A 19912-nucleotide genomic window follows, 5' to 3' on the forward strand; every position below is an offset into this window, starting at 1 on the left:
AAGCTCCTTGGTACTGTTAAGGAACCCTCAGCGAGGGTTCACTGTCGCTCGCCTCACAGAAAGCCAAGTACTGAGACGAGGACTGTCAAGGAAGAAAGTATTTGTTAATATTACAGGGGCGAGTCTACTGGGAGGGGGAGGTATGGACTGCCTCAAAGCCGCCTCCCTGGTCAACAAGGTCAAGGGTTTTCCTGGAGGTGAAATGAATAAGGCAGGAGGGAGTGAGCATCGTTAAGTGTCTGGGTGGAGCGCAGGGCACGTGAGCGCAGTGAGGAATCGTGCTAGTGCAAACATCCATGATCAAAAGTGGCGGATAAGTCCCTCCCGGGGCAGGGATTTCAGTATTACGAGGAGCTAGGGGTTAATAGTGGTCATTTATTCATCCTGTGCGCAGGCTCAGTGGGTCCTTGGGCACCATCTGTGGTGGGGTATCGCTTGTCCTGTCTTCTCTGGACAAACACGTGGTGCGAGGCTTTGCCGTTGCCTCGTGACTGCGAGGAAGCTTCGTGTTCCTGGGTAAGAAACTCAAAAGGGAACAAATGCATCAGTGCGGCGCGAAGTCACAAAGTTCTGGTCAGCAGATCTTTCTGGCCTGGGAACTTGAAACATAAGAGAATTATAAAAAAAAGACTATGAAAAATGTTTTCTTGCGTATGGAGCAGGACACAATACTCCGTGAAAAGTCTGGGCTCCCAGGGTCACGCGTGAGCAGACTTCCCACGCTTGCGTGGTGGGACTGTCGTGTTTTTTTTACTTTTTTTTTTTTTAATTTATCTCCATTTATTCATTTTTCCGTGCTCTTCCTTTCTTCATGGAAATTCAAGTTTCTAAGCTGTATTAGTTTCCTTCTGCCTGAAAAACTTCTTTTAACATTATGTACAAGGTAGATCTGCTGGTGATGAATTCCCTCAGTTTTTTTTAAATTTCAGAATATTATGGGGATACAAAAATTTCACTTACATATAATGCCTTTGCCTCACCCAAGCCAGGGCTACAAGCGTGCCCTTCCCCATACTGTGAGCTCCGCACCCATTAGTCGTGAGTTTACCCACTGCCACCACCCCTCTCCCACTTGACCGGCACCCGATGAACATTACTTCCACGCGAGCACCTTAGTGTTGACCGGTTAGTACCAGTTTGATGGCGAGTACATGTGGTGCGTGTTTTTCCATCCTTCTGATACCTCATTTCGAAGGATGGGCTCAAGCTCTGTCCAGGATAATACAAGAGGTGCTAGTTCACCATTGTTTTTTGTAGTTGAGTAGTACTCCATGGTATACATATACCACATTTTGTTAATCCACTCTTGTATTGTTGGGCACTTGGGTTGTTTACATATCTTTGCAATTGTGAATGGTGCTGCCATAAACATTCGAGGGCAGATGTCTTTTTTATAGAATGTCTTTTTTTCCTCTGGGTAGATGCCTAGTAGTGGGATTGCTGGATCGAATGGTATTTCTATTTCTAGTTCTTTGAGATATCTCCATATTAAAAATGATGGTTAGATGCCACGAAGTAGGTGGCAATGCCTTATGCGTGTCATGCAGCCCGAGAGCCTCTTCCATCCTTGTCAAGGGGAGTGCTAACCTTCTCTCCTTTCATACAACACAGCACTGTCGTGTTTTAAAGGATTCCATTCTGACTGTTTAATAACTTTCCATTTTGGCACCAATTAAAACCTTCTATTTTTAGCTGGTTGGACAATAATTCAACAATGTATCCTGTAATTATGTATCATTTCCCCCCTCTGATTTAGGCATTTCAAAGAGCTCATACATAGCTTAAATTTCTTGGACTTGATGCCTTTTCTATTCAACATCTAGTGCAGAAATCTCGATATTAGACTTAGCAAGTAACACCAAATTTTGATGCTTTGTAAAAAATGGGTAAGGTAATTTCCTCCCTCCACATTTTTTCAGTTTATTGGAGCGCAGCTTGCTCAATGGAAAGTCCCTTCCAGTTAGCTTGTTGTGAATGCACAGTTCAGGGTGCAATGGTCTGGTCACGCTGGACCCCAAGCTTTCTGTCGGCCTCTGGTGTGGCCCAGGCTCTATTCTGAACCCAGGGAAGGTCCCAAAGCAGCTCTCTGCGCAGTCTTGCTTGGTCCCCGTTCACCTCTTCTGATCTTTCTCTCCTCCGAGCACCACCAAATGCTGATGTCATAGCCCAGGTGATGTCATAATCCTGCCACCCAACAATGTGCGTTTCCTGGAGCCGGTGGGAGGCACGGAGGAAAGTGAGCAGAGAGCAGGGCGGCAGAAGGGGAGAAGATGCCCTAGGGGAAGGAGCAGGAGGAAGGGGAGAATGAAGGGCAGACCAAGGGCAGTCAGCCATGCCGGTCCTACCAGCAGCCACCAAGTGGTGGCCCAGCCTGCTGAGAACTAGACCAACAGGAGAAAGAGGAGACCCGACTGGGAGGCCAACGTTCCCACGAGCAGAGACCTCCCTAGGAAGTTAATGGAAGCCAAATGGGCCCCTGACGGTGCACCCTATAAATGGGGGAGGCGAGACTTTTTTCGGGCAGCTAAGGTAAAGGGGAGCTTCTCCGCGGGCTGTGACAGCATCTCCCGTGCTGGCTTCTCGGGCCCTGACTCACTGAGGCTTGGGGAAACGAGGGCCTGTAGCAAGGCTCGGAGTTTCACTTCTGTTCTCTGTTCGTTGGTTTGCTCTGGGCGTTCAGACAAGTGTCTCGTACTTTTAAGCGTCCCTGGATGCCTTCTCAAGGAATTCTTTTAAGAATGATAAACTATGGTCCATATTTATAAAATTCTAGTTTATAGAACATTTTTTCTGGTATCTTATTAACACGGGGAATGCAAAGGAAATGCCATTTAGACGTGCGAACCAGCCTGTGTTATTGAGTGTATTTTCAGGGAGCTCCCCAAGTTGGAGCCTAACAGGAACCTCCAGTCTAACTCCTGTTAGAAGGACAAGAGGCAGTAGGGACAGGAGCTTCGTTTCCCCAACCAGGACCCAGGAGAACCCTGCGCACCTGTGTGAAGTAGGCGACGTTTGCCCCGGGCTGCTCCTGTCCCTTCCTGACTCTGTCTTCATTCCCTGCCCGCATCCCGCAGGGCTGGGGTCTGTGCAGTGTGGACAGCCACCAGACACCAGCAAGAACTGTCTATAGGAAGTTCAATTGGATTCTTATAGCTCCTGTGTCTCTGATGGAAGTATTCATCTGATCTCGCATATTGTATACCTCATCTGATCTGCTACATTGTATACCTTGTGCATTTAGGTATACAAATCCATGTCAGACAGGTCCAACATCTGTGTCATACCTGAGTTTGGTTCTTATTATTGCTGTCTTTTGGAAGTGTGCTCTTCCTGCCTTTTCGTTTGCTCCATAATTTTTTCTTGAAAGCTGGACATCTTGTGTAGAACTGTAGAAACTTAGATCATTTTTTCCCCTCTGGAAATGGCCCTGCTTTTTCTTCTGGTGGGCCTTCAGCGTGGGCGGTTTGAGTTCATCTAGGTAGGAGCTGGGCTGGGTTTGAGGTTCATTGTTGCTATGGTTACCCTTAGTGCACCTCAGCCTTCAGATTCTTGTGGAAATACCTTGTGCTTTAGGACAGGGGTTTGTCTGCTGGAGAAATACCTGCTTGACACTCAGTGGTAGACCTACCCTCTGCCTTCTTCCTTGGAGGGTGTCTTCCTGCATGTCTCTTTCCCTTATCTGTTCTGCTGTTCTTGTTCTTGTTCTGGTAAGCCTGACAGTGTAGGGTGATGAGGGGCAGAAATTCTCTCGTGCTCTGATTAAGCCTCAGTGGCAGGCAGGCACCTGTCCTTGGTTCTCAGACTTCTGACTTCCTCAGTTCTTCTGTCCCTTACCAGCAGGTTTAATGACAACCGCTGTTTTTAAATAGTGATGAGTGTATGCAATATTTTGCAATACCTGCAACAACTCGGATGTGGCACGAAAATATCTGTGATTTCTGTTCTTGTTGTTGGTGATCACAGATACCATCAATACTACTGCTGTTTGCTGCCTATAGTCGTAATTGAAAGAAATTCTACAAAATTTCAGTTAGGAGTTAGTGAAATTAAGATGCAATTTTTCCATATTCAAGTTCATGGACTGCTGCTGTCTCTACTGACCCTCTGGACTCCTAACGAAGAGCTATCTAGTCTAGACGACAATATCCTTGAAGTCAGGAACAGACAGACAGATCCAGGACTTATTCCTGGTTGTCCTGTGTGACATGTGTTTTCTCATTAGTATTAACAAGTAGAAATAAGAATAGTCCTTACCTAATGGAGTAATGAGGATCAAATAGGTAATGTCTGCAAAGGGTTTGAAAATCCTATTCCACAGCAGCTTTCAATTAATAAATGTAAGCTCTCTTTATAAGCTGATGTCAGGCCAAGGAACCCCCTGACAAATGGCAATGTCACAATAAAATCCTTCTGGTTGAGGTCCAGGGTGGATGTGTCTGGGGCCCAATTACACTCTGTGGTGAAATGTCTTATCACCTATATGTAATTATATACTTCTGGTTCAAAAAGTACAAAAGAGTGCGTCATTTTTCTCCTTGTGTAGAACTTGGATTTCCTAATGGACTGTTCCAAAGACAATAATCGGAATTATTAATACGACTGTCCATTTGAGTCAGTGAATAAGCGTGTGTATGTATGTTTGTGTATGTGTGTGTGTAAAGCGGCCAAACCAAAACTGTGGGCCTCTTCGGACCAATGTTCAGCACACATTTGGGAGGAAGTTCATGGGGAGGACTGGGGAAGCGTGTGGCTGGGGCAAAGCTCAGCTCTTCTACTTCATCCTTAACAATTTCACTCCCCTCCCCCTAAACGTGCATCCTCCGTTCTGCACCATTCAGCTCACCTTCTTTCAGTTCAGCAACCACTTGGTGTTATTCAGTCACACTCCCTACGGTTCCTACTCCCTTCCCCCTACAGCTTATCAAAGCATTCCTTTTAGATATATAGAATAGTATTTCTGAACAGAATTATGGTAAATAGATTTTCTCTATCTTGCTGTGTTTCCAGGGATGTTAGAGCATCTCATATAGATTAGAGCCTGGGCAGATGCATCTGGTTTTAACGTTGTGAGTTTATGGACACAGAGACCCCCCCCACACACTGGTGGGCCTACACAATCACGCATTAGCATTCTCCTGTATACACTTCATAATTGTCCACTTGCATGACTCTATAGCTGTGCTTTCTTTCCGAGGAGTGGAGGTCCACAGCGCATCTGGCACTCCCTGCAGAGAGGTGTGAGCACTCCAAGTTCCACTTTAGGAAAAGTAACGATGGAAGGGATCCCAGAGATCTCCTTTTAAAGGACACAATCAAACTGAAATTCAGTGTGGTTAAGTGTCTTGACTAAGTCCAGAAGGTTATTGACAGAGTGTTTCCATGGTACCCAAGGAGGTGGATAATGTTCCTCTAACATCTTTGATGCTCCTTTTAGATGTATGTGTGTTTTTACTTATATACGATATTAATGTTACGCTTAGGGTTAAAAGAAAATTCAAATTAGTTTTCCTAAGTACACAGGAACTTGTGTTTGAATCCAGGAAATCCACAAAATCTCTTAGGTGGCTGGTCCCTTTCCTGCACTAACTTAGCTTAGCCAGTCAATTCATCAGTCATGCAACAAGTCTTCTGGGACCCTCCTGTGGGCCCAGCACACTGGACACTATGGAATAGGGGACACGTGAGATCAATGAAGTGAAGTCCTCGGGGTGTAGTTACTCCCCTCAGCAGCCCCAGGTTCTAAGTCAAAAATAGAGAGGGTGACCTCTCCAGGCAACAAGCAGATGCCCAAGTGAATGGCTGCAGGCAAACAGCATTTAAATTCTTCTCTTAAAAGATGTTATTTGTTGGCAAATCCAGTGCCTCTGTGCTTCCTAATTGAGCTGACAAGTGAGTATGTTACTCAGCATGGCAGGTTTTATCTTGACTCGGTGCAAAGGTCTATCTGCTGAAACATCTAGCAGCTGAGCCATTACCCCTGGGCTGGCTCGGATGTCCTAGCACTGTAACAGGTTACTTAGTGTTTTCTGTGCAGAAACTTGATTTATTCAAAAGTCAGCTTCCTTCGCTGAGGCCAGAGGCTGGCTCACTCAGCTGACTGAGGCCTTGGCTTTGCGGTTCAGGTTTCGGTGAGCTCTGCACTGGGGTGGCCTGGGAAGGACCTGAGCATCAGTGGTGCCTTCAGGTAGGTTTCCAGGCTACTCTGTTCCTTGCCCCCAAGGTGGCGAAGTGGCCCCAGATGGGCCCTGGTGCCCCACCTGGTTCTCGAGGTGCCCAGCAAGGGAGTGCCCGTGACGTCATCACCTCATTAGGGCCCCTCCCTTCCCGGAAGCCCCAGCACTGCTGCCAGGGGCAAAGGGCAAGAATGCATTGTCCTTTCTTTGGGATCCTTTCTGCCAAGGCACTTACGGAGCTAACCACTGATGCCACTCCTCAGTGCTGTGGGGAGATCAGTCAATTGTTCTCCTGCCTACAGTGGTTCATGGGGCTCCCGGGAAGAAGGACCTGGGAAGAGGGACATTCACTCCTGCCCACCTTGCCTCAGGAGTTTGGGGCCAGGCAGCAGAGCCCAGTAATTGTGCAGGTGGTTGACCTGGGAAACCTCAGAATTGCCAGGATACTACAGTTATCTGTCGTCAGCTGAAAGGGGGGAGGTTTCAGTTAGAAGAGGGTGGTTGATATCATTCTCATCACTTTCATATGCAGAGAAAAGTTTCTGGAGTTGTAGAGCAACAGTGGAGTTTTCATTGTTTAGCCCTACAGAGAATGGTTCTCAGCAAGACAGAGGCTTTGTCATTGCTGGATGGACAGCCTGGGAGCAGGTGCTGTCTGGGCACTCCCTCTAACCACCGCTGGGCTAAACAGTGAACAGATTCCTCTGGGAATGGTCACTCCTCAACGTCTGGGATTTTAGAATTCCAAAATCTTCCAACTCGACAACGGTGCCAAGTGTTTCATAGGATGACCCTTTTCATCCTCAAAGTGGGAGCGTCTGCACCCTGTTCCCCAGACTGCGAAACAGTCTTTGGATGGAGGCTGATACGTTACTTTGCCTGGGCATCGCGCAGCCTCTGCTTCCTCCTCCCGCCCTCTGAGCAAGCTTACTCATCCCTGGGGTTCCTTCTCTTTCGAGTTGGGCTGAACACAGCAAGTCCTGGGATTGGCCAAGGGGATCACCTCAGCTCTCCTGGCTGAGTCACTGCTCAGTCACCCGGCTGAGAGCTCAGTCACAGCCAGGTTGCTGACAACACAGCCCAGAGCCCTCCCAGGGGGACTCCAGACAGCGCCAGATCAAAAGCACCAGGGCTTTGAAGAATCTCATTCATTTTACCTCCTGGGAGTAAAATGTGATCTAGTGAGTGTTTTCTTCTTACTGAATGTTTGGGGAAAAAAAATTCTCTCTGTGTATCTGCCTGTCCCCCCAAGGAGGCAGGAAAAGCCGGACAGCCGCAGTACCTGACTTGCTGTGAATCCAGCCGGACCCTGCTCATCAGAGCCAAGCCCAGCCCTGCTCTGCCCCCAGTTTCACCATGTTTAGATGAGGGCTTTGAGCTGGACTTTCCTCATCTCCAAATTTGAATAATTTGACTTATTTTAAATAAAGACTAAACTCAAGGAGCTTGAAGTAGGACTTGGCTCCCTGGGAAGGCTGTCCTCAGAGGTTCACGCTCCAAATGGACACTCTCCTTTGATTCCTTCTCTCATTGCGTGCCTCCACCTGCTCCACTTGTCAGCAAGACTGTGGGTTTCACCTCCGAAATCTTTTATTTTAGAGATGGGGTAATATTGCTGTCTGTCGCCCAGGCTGGAGTGCAGTGGTGATCATATAACTCCAGAATCTGCTCAAAGTCTTTCCATTTCTGAGCACCCCCTTTATTGTCTCCCTGGGTTTCGTGTGGTCTGGCCTGGCCTGTTGGCTTGCTTCCACTCCTATAGTCCATCTACCATATAGCAAAGAAGTGATTTTTTAAAAAAGGAAACTAGATCATAAAATTCTTAGGTTGGCATAATTTTGGAATAATCTCTAAACTCTTTGCCTTGGCCTACAAGACCCTAAATATTTGGCCTCTGCCACCCCTCCAGCTACCCGCAGCAGCCTGCCTCAGGACCTTTGCAAGAAACAGCACTGGATGTTTCTGCTCTCCGCAAAGCTCTACCCCCCCCATCTTTGTATGACTCGGGTGTTTCTTGTCTCTTAGGGTTTCAGTTCACATGTGACATCCTCTGATCTAAATCATTGAGCCATCAGATGTTGTATTTCTTTGTCCCTTGCCTCTCCACTGGGCTCCGAGGGAGGGGGAGCTGTCCCTCCTGCTCAGAGCCCCGTTTCCCGCGTCTGGAACGCGCCTGGAGAAAGCAGGAGTTCGCGCCCTGATGTCAGAATAAGGACAGTGGCGGCCCAGCCTTGAGAAGCTGTGGTCAACACGGCTGCCACTTAGGGTTGAGGAAACGAAGCAGCAGGGTCAGAAAGTCAAGGGCGGGCCCAGGCCCCAACTGCCGGTGAAGGGCAGGGCGCAGGGGACCGCGGCCCGCGAGCTCTCCCGGCCCTCCGCCCGCTGCCCTGCCCGCCGTCCTGTGGCCCACCCCGCTCCGAGGCATGGGTGTACGTCGGTCTGTTTTGTTGAAGGACATACATGACTCTGGCTCTGGGAAGGAAAATGAGAAGCATGGCCCGAGGGTCCCCACCCACAGCAAAGCGAAGGTAGGCGCTTAGGGATGAGCTGGCCCACCCGGCCGGCGGGTCCTGAAAGCGGCCGGGTCGCCCGCACCCCGCGAGGCTCCCTCGCGCCACCCCGCTCGCCCCGCCTCGCTCCGGCCCCGCCCCACCCGGAGGCTCCGCCCCGGCCCCGCCCCCGGCGGCCCGGCGCGGCCCGAGGGCGGCCGGCTGGGTGTTTGCATACAACGGCGGCCACGCGCGGCGCCGCACGGTGAGTAGCCGTCGCCCGTCCCCGGCGCGCCGAGCCTGAGTCGCCGCCGAGCGCGGGCCGCAGCCTGCGGCGAGCGAGCGGGGCGCTGGGGCGCGTGGCGAGGCCGGGCTTGGCCGGGGCCTCAGACCGACGGCCGAGCTCGGGCCCCGCCGCCCTTTGCGGGAGGTGGTTGGGGGAGGCAGGCGGAGAAACGGGCCGGGGCGCCGGGCGGGCCGCACTAGCATCCCTGGGGCCTGGCCAGCGTTGCGCGCCCGCAGGCTCGGTGTGGGCCCGGCCAGGCCGGCCTTGCGCTGCGTCCGGGGTCCGGAGGCTGGGGTCCGGCTTCGGAGCCCCCAGGATGGCGGGGACGAGCTCCAGCCGTGGGTTCTAGCCGGGCGGCCGTCCGCTTCTGCTGTGCGCCGAGGACCTGGCCGAAAATCTTTCCCCGGGGCGGGGGTGGGGAGGGTTAGGATTCCAGCTTTGCAGTTGAGGAAACTGAGGCTCAGGGAGGTCGACCCACCTGCCCAAGGTCACACAGCTGCTGGGCGGCAGGGCTGGCCGAGCCCAGGTTGGAATCCGGTTCTCACATTACAGACCATCTCGGCTGGGCCTCTGCACCTCTCCTGCAGCCCAGTGGGTGCTAGGCCTAGTCAGTTCCATCAGCTGCTCCTGAAAATAATCTTATTATGGGGAAGGCCGGGAAAATACAGCTGAAAAGTCATGTTTTGGAAGTAACTTTAAGTCCCATGGAGCTACAATAGGTAACTTGTGTGGACAGCAGTTGCTGGAGAAAGCAGATGCCAACCTTGTTTTTGGCCAGCAAGCAGGAAACTTAAACTAAAACAACTGGAGGCAGTTAATTTGGAGAGTTTTTCAAACCCAGTAGTTTCCCGAATGATAGTATTAATAGAAGTGTTTTGGGAAAGATGAGCTTGTAATAATTTTTTAATGGGGACGGTTGGTACGGTGGTGTAGTGGTGGTGATTGTGAATTTAACTATGTATGCTTTGGTCCATAATTTGAGTTCGATGAATGAAAGTAAGCAGTTGAAGAATGTATAGTAATTGAGAAACAGGTACATCCACCAGGAGCACTTTCCCCCCCTAGAAATGTTGAAAGATCTAAGAGTTTGATTTATGGTTCTGTTTTCTGACGGTCCTTCATGTTTGCTGACGTTTGTGTTGTCACACGTTTTTGTGTGTGGGTGTGTGTTTTAGACTTTTATCCCTAATACATATATGTGGGACCTCGTGGTGTTAGGGAGCCAGGCCTGGACTCACGGGGTGGGGAGGCTGGGCTTTCAGCTGGTGCTTCCTGAGCTGCTCTGGGGCCCTGTGCAGGTTCTTTCTCCCTCCTTGTCGCGGTCCCATCTCTTGAGAAAGGATCAGGGCGTCAAGGCACAGGGGAGCACCTGGGGATTCCTGGTTGTGAGGGAGACCCTGGCAGTGGCCGAGGAGGAGTCTGCCCTGGATGGGGTGGGGACGGCCGGCCTGGCCAGAGGGAAGGGGAGGGCAGCGAGATGGAAAGATACTTCAGAAAGTCCCCTGAGAGGCGCTGAGGCCAGCGCAGAGCACGTGGGCTCTGTGGTTACACTGACCACTTGCCGCTGTGTAACTTAGGCCAGAGACTGCAACTAGTTTCACTTTTCCTCATCTGTAAAATGAAGAGATAATTATACCCATTCACAGGATTGTTAATAAAAATTAACCGAGATATACAAGAGCACCTGGAACATCATATGGGGTCAGTGAATGATCATGGTGGTTATTATTTTAACGGATAACCACAGAGTGCCAGGGAGGGGGGCTGCGTGTGGGGTTGGGACAGTCCTGGCGGACACTGGCCTCTGGTCCGGAAGTCATCACTGTGGGCGCCCGATCGCCTTCCTGCCACCCCTCTCCGACTGTGAGTGGCCTTTCCTGGACCCTCTGCCTTCGGGGTTCGAGGTCTACAGGGTAACTAAGTGAGATTAATTGATCTGGCAAGCGTGCAGATGGGGATGGTGGAGGGGTACAGGCGACTTGTTCAGGAAGGCCTGTGGGGTGGGTTTGCACCAATGGTGGCAGCTTTTGGAGCATTTTGAGAGACACCCAGCAGACGGTGATCCAGCCAGGACACTGAGGATGGTGGTTCGCCCTGCTTGCAGTTGGACTTCCTCAGTGGTAACCTGGGTGTGGGAACTTGGAGGTGTTGAGAGATACTGACAGGAAGACCCTGGAACCGCCCGCTGCCGGCGTTGGAGCGGTTCTGGGAAGGGTGAGGTCACGATGTTGATTTACACCTATTGAACCCTGGTCCAGTGGATTATGGAGTAAGCCTATTCACTTAAAATCAGAGTAGAGTTTGTGGGAAAAACAGAAGTCAGACAAATCCCAAACAAGCCCTTCGATGATTTTACAGGTTCTGAGTTTATGAAGGGCCTCGGGTGCCCACTGGTTGGCTGTGCCTGAAATGTTCGCTTCCTGAGCTGGGTCTGGAGAGTGAGGGTCCATGCCTGCTTTTGTGGCCGGAGCAGTGCCCGTTCCTTCCTCAGGATGCACCGGGCCCTGCAGGGAGTCTCTGCCCCCAGGAGGCCACACTTGGCCCAGGGGTTGCTGAGGTTGGGAGCACGTGCTCCTCCTTCCTGTGGCCTCCCTTCCTCTTCCTCTTTCCTGCTTCCCCCTCTGCTTCCCCACCTTGTAGTCAACAGACAAGGTCTGAGCAGCAGCTGGGGCTAGGGTTGGAGCGCGGTATGTGCAGACTGGAATATTTTGAGGAATGGGTCGAATTTCTGCCCACAGAGAGCTCTGGGGCCAGGTCTATGCCAGCGTTTTTCACAATGGGGCTGTGACCCATGAGACTTAAAGTCACCGCGGGGTGCCCGGCCACACACAGTCCTGCTTGCTGAGGGGTGTGTCAGGGCAGGTTGTGCTGTGTCCACTCCCAGCTGGGAGGTGCCGACAGCTTTTACACACCAGTGGTTGTGGCTATACTTCCTGATGGATCTCTCAGCCCACCAACCAAAGTTTGTGATTCTTGCAGCTACTCAGAATTTTTGGCTATTGCCGAATGCTGGGGCTTTCCAGAAAAAAAGCTACAGGCCATTAGAACAGACGCTTTGCTGTGTGTGGGCTGCCCGTTTGCTCCTGAGTGTGAGGTAGTTTGCACTGGTTCACAAAGCTGACCACAGACCCGACACACACCCACACACCTGTTTGCCACCGACAGCGCTTGTGCCCCTGGGCCTTATTGCCTGGGAGCCTTTGCCAGTCCTTCTCCTCTTGTCTCCCTGTACTCGTGCGCGCTGTCTTCTTGGCGAAGTCTTCCTCCGCATCACGGATCTTACTGGGCTGTAGGTCTTTGGCTTACAAAAGACAGGAGATGAGCAACGAGGACTATAGGGTGACAGGGCACCACAGCCCAACAAGGCACACGCCCAGACGACTGTTTTGGCAAAAGAATGTCCTTCCAGTGGACTCCGCCATCTGGGAATGATATCCAGTCTCTGGGTGGCTCAGATTTTGGGCAAATGAAAATGTATTACCTCCCTAGTGGAATGTAAACATGGCCTTCTGGTATTTCTGTATTAATTTTAACCAATAATATTCTTTGCCTCTGTACAGTTTAAACGGGGGGTAACATACAAAACACTCTCAAGAGACTGCATTCAAATCCGGTTTTGTCTGGAGCCGCAGGACTAGCACTTGTTTCATTGGTGCGTGCACATTGGAAAGCACTTTACACATACTACCTCACAGCAGCCCTGCGGGTGGGTTCCGCTGATGTCATCCCATTTTATGGATGCGAAACTGAAATACAGAGAGATTAGTAACCTGCCGATGGTCACGGGGTTAGTGAGAGGTAGGGCTGGGATTTGACTGTCCCCAGAGCCTGCGCTCTTACCTGCTGAGCTGTACGGTCTCCTAGCAGGCAGCACTCTCGAGCATTCAGCTTGTGTGTGGCTGTCTACTAATTGCTGGGGTGGGGGTGGGGGGTCACATGGAAGTAAAAATCACCAGAGCAGAGCATTCTTTTTGACTAAGACACAGGTGTGGACAGAGGGCTCTTGCAGGTGTGCAGAGAGCGCATGCCATTGGGTCTTCTAAGGGAAAAAGTGCAGTCCTCAATTAACGAGCTAAGTAATTAAGAGCCACAGGATTGGAGCCTAAGCCTTGGGCTATTTTGCTGAGCACAGTGGTCTCTCTGTATCTTAGACGTCTGCACCCACTGCTGTCCAGGCCGTTTGTGTTTTCTTGGCAGGAACCTGAGAACACTCATCACCTAGGATTATAATATCCCAGCATTGCAAAATCCCAACGCTCGAGGAGCTGCGGTCACCCGTCTGACCTTCCAGCCAAAGCAGGAGTCTCCCCCAGCACCCTCTTTTGTCTTAGTCATGGGGAGACCTGAGATTGAGTGGATCAGAGTTTTCTGTCCCTCACTCCTAGTTCTCTGAGGTTATTACAAATTGATGTTAAAGTAATACATGCACATGTGATAAACAAAAGGTAGAAACCAACACTATGGGAAGTATTGATGATGAAAAGTAAAAGTCTCTTCCTCCCTTTTGCAAGGCCTGGTCCTCAGGGCTGAGCCCTGTGAACCTTGTTTGGTGTGTAGCTCATTCTAGAATTTTTTTGTGCATATCAAAAAATATATAAATGTAATTATTACAAAATGGATTCATAGGCTGGGGGTGGTAGCTCATGCCTTCAATTGCAGCACTTTGGGAGGCTGAGGCAGGAGGATCACTCGAGGCCAGGAATTTGAGACTAACCTGGGCAACATAGTGAGACCCTGTCTCTTAAAAAAAAAAAAATTAGGTGGATGTGGTGTGGTGCACACCTGTAGTCCCAGCTACTCGGGAAGCTGAGGCAGGAGGATCACTCGAGGCCAGGAATTTGAGACTAACCTGGGCAACATAGTGAGACCCTGTCTCTTAAAAAAAAAAAAATTAGGTGGATGTGGTGTGGTGCACACCTGTAGTCCCAGCTAGTTGGGAAGCTGAGGCAGGAGCATGGTTTGAGCCCAGGAGTTCAGTGAGCTACTGAGGTTACAGTGAGCTATGATAATGCCACTGTACTCCAGCCTGGATAGACAGAGTGGGATCTTGTCAAAAATAGAAATAGAAATAAAAAATTAAAAAAAATAATAAAAATAAAAATAGTTCAAATTATATTTTTGTGCCTTTTTCATTCAATATATTCATTTTTATGTTAATATTTTTATAAGTACCTCTCCTCTCCATTTTATTAACAGCCTCATAATATTCCATTACATGATGTGGATAGTCCATAATTTATTAAACCAGAGTTGTGTAGATATTCAAGTTGTTTCTAATTTTGTCCATTACTATCAATGCTTCAATTACTGTCTTTGTACATGGATCCTACTGTATTCATAGGATCAGTTCCCAGCAATAGAGTTGCTGGAGTTTGCTAACATGTGCCCAGAGGGTAGACACTGCCATGGTCCTTACCCCAGCTTGTGATGCCACCAGCGGAGAGGAATGAGTGCCTGTTTTTCCCACTGTCACCAACCCTGGGGTTTTTACCAAATGCTTTGATTTTGGACCCTCCGAAAGGCCTCCTTTGACTTGAATATCATTAATTGTGAATGGGGTTGAATATCTTCTCTTGTATCATTGGCCAAATGTATTTCTTTCTTTGTGAACTCTCTCTTTATACGTTTTGCCCGTTTTTTTCTGTTGGGTCGGTCTGAGGCCATTTGAAACTTGACCTTTATCTTCTAGAGGTGGATGATATTGGCAAAACATACGAAGTTATGAAAGCTGTGACGGGGGTTTTGAATTTTGGCAGTTCCAAGAAAGCAGTATTTCTTGGCAATTTGTGAAAGTTTTGGACTAAATGCAGAAGTTTCTAATGTCACAGGTAGGCACAAAATCATGAGACTGCCATCACTTCATCTTGACAGGGCATTAACTGCGCTGCCCTTGCTGGAACCGCACGAGGACGGAGTAACAAATGCTCGTGAGCATCTGCCGTGTGCTGCAGTTGTATGGATGAGCTTAATTCTGGGTGCTCCCTCCTGGGAGGGAGGCCTTGGAGGAGGACAAATCTCCCCACGCCACCCACAAGCTCCCTACAGGAGCTCCCTGTTTGTCTCACCTGCTTAACGCAGCCAGGGCTTTGGTGGCTTTGGTGGCTTTGGTGCTTCGTCACTTTTGTCAGGAATTGTTCTGATGTGCGGGCTTTTTAAAGCACCTCTTAGTGTTTCTAGTAAATTTTCATATTTTGGATAATGTCTCCTAAAGAACGCTGACATGGCCATAGTCCCTGAATTCCCAAGGGCGTCGACAGTCTTCTGTTTAAGAGGCTCCTCACGGCGCTCTGTTGAGGACAGTCTAACCGCAGGGGCTGCCCACCGGTGGTGACCCGTACAGCACAGTGAGGGCTGCCGCCCACGTGGCCCGACTAGCAGTCTGCACACTTTTCCCTGCATCAAGCTCCGTCTGAGCCAGATGTCCTCTTTTGTCATTTTTAGGTAATTTATCACCCTTAGCAACTGTGATAAATATCAATCCACAGTGCTCTGAAAAAAGACCTCTTTTTTGCCATTAATATAAATTACAGGAGGAAGTTACACTTTTTATAAATTTCATTTTCATGCAAGTCTTATTGGTCATTATACCATTTTCAGGATTTCTTAGAAGTTGCCTTTTTTTAAATACTTTGGATGAAAACCTGCATTTTTCCTGTAAACTGCCGAGGTAAGTGTGAGCTCAGTGAGCACCCGTAGCACGCCAGAGACATGCACTGGAGTGGGCTCAGAGGAAGGCGGCTGGGGTGGTGAGTGGGAGGCCCCGAGACAGTCCCTGTATGGCCCGATAGGGGAGCTGACTGCACCTTCCCTACAGGAAGGGCGCCAAGGGCCACTGGGTGGCCGTCCTCATGTGTTGGTGGCCCCACGAACAGGAGCCGGCTCTGTGTGCAGTGCTGTTATCCTCCTGCTGCTAACAGCAACACAAATGTGCAGGCCCATCCCAGCCTGATGTTGGGTTGGCTTTGAATCAACAAGCTCCCCGGATATGCCTTAAACCTGACACAGGAAAGTGACTCCCAGGGCTGGGAGCCACTTGAAGTCCAAGTGGGTCCTTGGCTTCCCGCAAGAAAGAATTCAGGAGCGAGTCACAGGTATGAAGTGAAAGCGAGATTTATATAGAAACTATAGAAAGTCTACCCCACAGACAGCAGAGGCAAGGTCTCCCTGGTTCCTGTTGCCTTTCTGTTTAATTGCCTTTCTGTTTAAGTAGTGGCTTAATTATAGGCTAAATAAGGGGAGGGACATTCATGGAAGGGGATTCATAGAATATTCATGGATGTTTCAGCATCTTGGTTCTAACCGGTTGGAACTTGCTCTGCCTCCATCCTGTTTTTATCAGCCTAAGTTGAAACTTTGTCTTGAGACTTCCTGACTCAGGCAATGCTGCCGCAATGCCCAAGGCAGTCCCTAAAGCAGTACCTGCCAGTTCCCTGTCTTGGTCCCCCCTCAGAGATAACACTCCCCCTTAGTCTTAAGGGATCGTAGGACGAAAGCTTGTCTTCTGTTTCTTCTTTCTGCTGGTCTTTTGGGCATAGGCCCTGCCTAGCACAGGAGGAGTAAGAATCTCCGGAAACCTGGTCTAAGGGGCCCAGTGGCAGGATGCTTCCATGTCCTGGATCAGCTGGTAGGATGGGTTGGAAGCCTTGTATTAGCATCATCTTGAAGTGCAATGAATGTAACCCGTAAGATACAAATTTTACCGGAGGGTTAAACAAACGTGGTCCAAAGATTGAAAGAAGAAGGATAGCTAATAAGGGCCTCAAGAAGGGAAGAAACCAAATGATACTGGGCAAATGTCCCTTAATACTGTGGTCCCCAACCCCTGGGCCTTGTCCCGTTAGGAACTGGCTGCGCATCACCACCTGAACTCCCCCATCCCCCCATGGAAAAATTGTCTTTCATAAAACTGAGGAACCAGGGCTGTATAGCAGGAGGTGAGCAGCGGGCAAGCAAGCAAAGCTTCATCTGTATTTAGTTACAGCCTCTCTCCATCACTGGCATCACCGTCTGAGCTCTGCCCTGCCCGTCTCTGGAAAAATTGTCTTCCATGAAACCGGTCCCTGGTGCCAAAAAGGTTGAGGACCGCTGCCTTAATAGAATCCCAGATGGTCTGGGCAGTGGGGTTATTGACCTTATGTAGCCATATAGCTTGTTGAAGGAAAATGTCCTTTGTTCTACCTCCCCTGAATTATTAATGTAAATACGACAAGCGGTGTTTGCAACAGCACTTACCATTGCCTGTTCGGCCAAAATGCAACATGGTTATTCTCCTATATCCAAGATGGACAGAAAAGGTCTTTTCCAGGGGGAGGAGGGAGTATAATGTAAACATGGTGAACAACTAAGGCAAAATGCAAGTTTGGTTAATAACTGTGCAAGTAACTTGATTGAAGTCACTAGCAAGCAAGCAAAGTCACGATAACCAGTAGGTTATTAGGAAAATGCTAACAATGATTAAGAAAAGAAGAGCCAGCACATTCTTATCAGCCATTTGAATGGGGGTGTTACTTTAGCTTTCTTGCTATCTTTGGGAGGCAGCCTTGTGAAAGGTACCTGAGGTCCTCTATGGAGTAGAGGACCCCGGCAGGAGTGTGCCGGCTCCTCTGTGCCAACTGTGGGGGCCCATGAGGAACAGGTTTAATCCTAGACAAATGTTCCCAACTAGGTAGTTGTGATAATGACAGGAAAAAGAAGTTTATAGATAGCTAAACATTTAAGTTATCTAATCGTAAATTTATATTAATTTAGATAGAAGCGAAGTTATTAAATGAGTCTTAATGTCTCTGAATACAGGCCTTGGTTTCATGAAAGCGGTTTATTTTGATTGTTGTCTTTTCCTGGGTCTGAAAACAGGACTTCAGTTCACCTGAGTTTGGTGTTAAGATACCCGTGAGTCAAGGTCCTGTAACTTAATAGCACAAGGGTCAGTTAACAGTATTTGACACCGACGCTCATGGAAGATGTCCCGTTTCTCAGCTTCCCAGTCAACAAGGCAATAGTGGCCAAACCTCGCAAAGTCCAGGTTGGCGCAGCTGCGAAAGCACAAAGGCTAGAGGAGGAAGAGAACACAGCAAAACAAATGTTGCAACACACAAAGTACAGAAGGCTTCAGTCTGAGAATAAACGTAATACTATAATCTGACTTGAAGAAACTGCTGAGGGTTTGGGCAAAGAGAAAAAAAGCAAGAGTAGCAGCCTGAAGGCCAGCAAGAAGAGACCTCAGGCAGAGTAGATTTTTGTGTTCCCAAGCAGCCTAGACTCACTATAAATCCAGCTCACTTAAAATGCCAAAGATAAGGCTGGGGTTTGAGTCTGGGAAGCAAACAGCCTCAGGAGCGACAGCCAGCCAACTGCTGGGACAATGAATGGGTCTCAGTATTAGGGCAAGCAAAGACGGGTCGTGAGAACTAACAAGTGTAAATAAGGTGATGAGAAAGAACACTGGCAGAGGGTGCAAGATGATTGGGTTTACAGAAAAAGAAAGCAAATCCAGGAATTCCTACATGTCCTCAAGGGCCCTATTTCAGCCCTTTAATTTGGGGATATCTGATTGTCCCCAAGGGGTCTATTTTAGCCCTTTAACATGGGGAAATAGCCAGTTGTTCCCAAGGAGCCTATTTCAGTCCTTTAACTTGGGGTCAGCAAAAAGAGAATCCTTTCCCAATTGCTAAAAACCCCAGGGCACCTGGGGGGAAGCATGAGACCTATTTCAGCCAAAGTGTGTCCCCAAGGGGCCTATTTCAGCCCTTTAACTTGGGGTCACTGAAACAACCTGGCTCTGGTGTCTCCAGAGTCACCAGAATCAGGGACTTCTGTATAATAACAGAAGAAAGAATTTCAAAATAAACAGGGAAATGACCTGCTTTATAAAGAATGGAAACAGTTGCCCAAATTGCTAAAGTAAAAAATAGAAATGTAGATGTAGAAGAGATCGAAGAAGAAAGGCAAAAGGAGACAGTTGGACTCCTGCTTGGTGTGGGAACAAGTCCCCACCAGCTCCCAAGGCTGGAGTCACCCAGCGCCCGTCAACTACTTGAGTCTGCACGACGTGACGTGGAGATTAAACTCCTGCCACCCATTCCCGAGGGAGCTGTAGTTAGACAGGTGGAGTGAGTTTACATCCTTTAATTCAGAAAGTAAGTCTTGAGAGCAGAGTCGGAAAGAGAGATGAAATAAAAGGGAAATCAAAAAGAAACTAAACTAGACAAAGGGAGACTTACCCATCCTCCTGCCTACCCCTGCTCCTGTCCTTGTTTTGCCAGAATGGTCAGCAGAAGGAAATAAACCTCACTCGAGCCCTAGTCCTTCGCTCCAGGGCATCCATCAAGAAACAGCTTTGATTCTGTATCTTCTGTTTCCATTGCACCAATGGAAAAGGTTCTAAACCAAGAAAGCACTTTTGCTTTTGGAAATCAGTCACTATATAGATCTAATGCAATTAAATCATTCCTGAAGTACCTGGCATAATAGATAAATGTGTAAGATTAGATTCCTGGCAAATGTTGCAGAAGGTAGTCAAGGAAGACATGGGAAGTTGTTAAAGAAAACGTGGCCATAGAGGACTGCGGACATTTCCCGGGCCCCCGTGATGGGCCAGGCACCACGTCAGAAATGAGCAAACCCTTGTCCCTGTCCTCAAGGAGAGCCAGCATAGCTTGGTGGACAGGTGTCTGTTCAGCCACTTGACGAATGACAGCCAATATCTATCGAGCAACTGCTCCGGATGGGAGGCAATGCTGTTGACCGGGCTGGAGGGCTGAGTTTAGTTTGAAAGATGATGAGCTTGTCTGTGAATGAGGCACACCCTGGACATCTAGGGGAGGAAATTGAGGAGGCAGGTGGAACTAACAGATTGAGGAGTAATTGAGGAACTCTTGTGGGACACTTAATTCTTAAAGAGAAGAAAGGCTAATAGGAAGACAAGTACAGTTGAGAAAGATTTCACAAAAACAGGGATTGGAAGA

General features: G+C 49.0%; 1 protein-coding gene across 7 annotated transcripts in view; it reads left to right on the forward strand.

Annotated features, from left to right (window-relative positions):
* The first annotated feature begins 7294 nt into the window (after positions 1-7294).
* Positions 7295-19912, forward strand: part of LPIN1 (lipin 1) — a 69996-nt gene continuing 57378 nt past the window's right edge. For 2 of the 7 annotated variants that reach the window (XM_012648908.1, XM_012648906.1), the window contains exon 1: positions 8911-8927. The gene's annotated coding sequence lies outside the window, so the exon portion shown is untranslated. Of the gene's footprint in view, positions 7355-8680; positions 8702-8882; positions 8928-15364; positions 15390-15545; positions 15616-19912 lie in introns of those variants that run through there. The other 5 variants (XM_012648904.1, XM_012648909.1, XM_012648911.1 and 2 more) reach the window with 5 other exon arrangements.

This window comes from Propithecus coquereli, unplaced genomic scaffold (assembly GCF_000956105.1).
Source record: "Propithecus coquereli isolate 6110/MARCELLA unplaced genomic scaffold, Pcoq_1.0 Scaffold298, whole genome shotgun sequence".
Taxonomy (NCBI): Eukaryota; Metazoa; Chordata; class Mammalia; order Primates; family Indriidae; genus Propithecus; species Propithecus coquereli.